The 2,931-nt window shown below is 36.5% G+C and overlaps 1 non-coding gene across 1 annotated transcript; it reads right to left on the bottom strand.

Moving 5' to 3' along the window:
- Positions 1-556: 556 nt before the first annotated feature.
- Gm26256 lies at positions 557-742 on the bottom strand. The gene has a single exon (XR_003950376.1). It is a non-coding gene; the product is annotated as a U2 spliceosomal RNA (small nuclear RNA).
- Between the last annotated feature and the right edge of the window lie 2,189 nt (positions 743-2,931).

Here is a 2,931-nt window from a genome sequence, read left to right as displayed (position 1 = left end):
GAAGTACTTCCTCTTTTTCCCTGCTGCCCCATCCCTCCTGCTGAGGTGCATTTCCTCTGCCTCATTCCTCCTGCTGAAAGGCACTTCCCCTTTTGCTTGTGCATTTAAACCTCAGGCCTGGCTAATACATTTGGGGTCTTGATGCAATCCAGAACGGTTTCTGTGTCGTTATTCGCACAAGACCCTCGTCTCTCTCTACCCCCCCCCCCATTTGGTTATTAGGAGAAGGTCCCCTCGAGACCCTTGAATAACTAGACCTGCTGGACGGGTCACCTTAAGGCTGGGAAAAATGGCTTGGTATGTAAGAGTATTTGATCTGGAAGAATGAGGACATTGGTTCAAAACAGCACACATATAAATACCTATGTGGGCACTATCAAAGAGAGCATAGATATTTTTCTGGCATCCATATGCACATGTACATACACAGATTTCTAATATATAATGTGTGTATAATACATATATATATATATATATATATACATCTGTTATTAAAATATGATTGAAAGCTTTTCAGAATCTATTTATTTTTTTCTGTAATTTATTATGGGGAACTTTTTGATGCAAGGATCCAGCAGGTACTGCAACACCAGGACAATTCATGAAATGAAGGAGCAAGCTCTTTTCCACCTTCTGACTTCAAAAATCAATGTATTTAGTGCCATCAGATAGAAGACATATCAAATATTAAACAGAAAACATGATAATACACTTGATTTTAGTCAGAAGGCCATAAATATATCATTATTATATATAGTGATCTAAAATTACATTCTTATAAGCTACTTACATGGTTTAAAAATATATAAGGTGAGGAAACTGCATAACTAAAAGCCAATAAGTCTGAAGTAAGCTCAGTGCCATTAGGACCTAAAAGCACCACCTTCAACTACAGTATGTTCACAAAATGAAAAGCAGCGAAGGGAAAGGCAATGGTGGTCGTAATGAAAACTTCAACAGACATGCCTATGCTTCTAAATTTAGCCATGGTCCTTGGAGCATATCTCATTTCTTTTGTACCTACAGTGATGTGCCAATGACTAGGCAATACCAAGTTTGTTGAACAATGCATTTTGGCATAGGTTATGTAACTGAATAATTTTAAGCAATAGAATGGCATGAATGCACTCAAGCTTCTACACATACAAGGAGTTGATTGTATAGATAATATAGGATAAACTTTTTATGAGAACCTTTACATGTGTGCTATCAGGTCTTCAGTTAAATACATTATTACCAACTGTAGGCGTCTCTGCAAATGCATGGACATCAGAGCAGCAATCCATGTGAGGCAAGAAGGAGGTCCAGTTGAACACATGTAGCTGGTGTTGGTTTAAACCTTAGGGTTCTTAACACCAGGAAGTCTATTTTATGCATAATTAAATACAACACAATTTAGAAAAATATTTCCTGATAATAATTAACTCAATCTTTTGTGAACAATAATCTTAAGCTTTTATAAACTACATATAGCATCTTTGAAAAAGATTGCGTCTATAGATTAAGATATCTAAATACGTGACAACTTAATAGTTGGGGGAAGGATGCTGTGAGGTCTGAGCCACATGGGGTACACAAAGATGATCAAGCTATTAATCATATTTATCCCCAGCCTTCTGATCTGAACCTGGTTATACATCTCTTCCTTTGAAGAAACAATCCTGTGTGTTTAACATTTCTATTTTCCCTAGCATTATCTGCAAAAACAAGAAACCCTGTGCCTCTTTCTTCTTCCTCTTATTTTTATATTTTAAAGAGAAAATTGTGGCTGTAACAGAGGTCAGTGCTGAATGCATTGCCTGTGTAGCTAGTCTAATCAACAGACACAGCATAGGAGAGTTTAAACAATAGCTAACAAAGGACAAAAGAAAGAGGAAAGCCATGTTAACTCTGATGGCCATTCAAAGGTCACTTGAGAGATTTTTTTTTTTAAATCTCTCTTTGCAAGTCACTAAGTTACCTTCAATAGAATGAGAACCATCTGACACATCAAAGAAACACATGCCAGAAAATTGTTGACAACTAAGATTATACTTGCAAGATGAATAATCTATAGGAGATCTACTTTGAAAAAAAAATGTGTTCCTCAATTCACCCATGACTTAATCATTTTTCTGCTAATAGTTTACTGAAATACTAGTAATTTTATTAACAATACAGGATATCTTTGAGATCTTTTTTTTTTCCAGTAATCAATCCCAGGATTGACAGTTGAAAGAACGTTGTGGCTGCAACCATTAAAAACCCAATAAATGCAAAAGATCATCACATTTGTGTGTGGGGGGGGAGAGAGGGAGGGAGAGAGAGAGAGAGAGAGAGAGAGAGAGAGAGAGAGAGAGAGAGATCCCTTAATTCAATTGCTCAATTGCAAAAATTTGGGTGTAATAGAGCCTATCCCACATAAACATTTATAACTTGCAGGAAGTGCAGTATCAATTGCAGTTTCAAACACACAAAATCTATCCCAAAGGCAATTATTTACATGAGTATAAGGAATATAAATAATACAATAAAAATGACAGAAGTATCGATGGAAGCCCTGTGGATTCTAGCTTGCCCCCTAATATTTGTGCATAATGCATATGAGTAATTCCTATGTTATGTAATTTTCTTTTTAAGAGCGCAGAAATAGACAGGTCTCCTCTGATTCACAAAGATGGTTCTTGTTGACTGCCATGTGCCAGATGAAGTCAAAGGTTACTTTCTAAAACATTGTTAACAGATAGCACAGAGGTTACCAGAGTACTTATCACATTTATTCCCAGACTTTTTGGTGGAAAACGTGTTATACATCTCTTTATTTGAAGAGACAACTCTGTGTGTTTAACATTCCTGGTTTCTTTAGTGTCATCTGTGAGCACAAGTACCTCTGTGCCCCCTAAATGCAACCTTTCCAGTTACAAAAGACTAAACAAAGAAAGGGAGAGGAAG

Source organism: Mus musculus, chromosome 12, assembly GCF_000001635.26.
Source record: "Mus musculus strain C57BL/6J chromosome 12, GRCm38.p6 C57BL/6J".
NCBI lineage: Eukaryota > Metazoa > Chordata > Mammalia > Rodentia > Muridae > Mus > Mus musculus.
The sequence above is the reverse complement of the archived record's forward strand: the minus strand, read 5'-3'. Positions and strand labels throughout refer to the sequence as shown.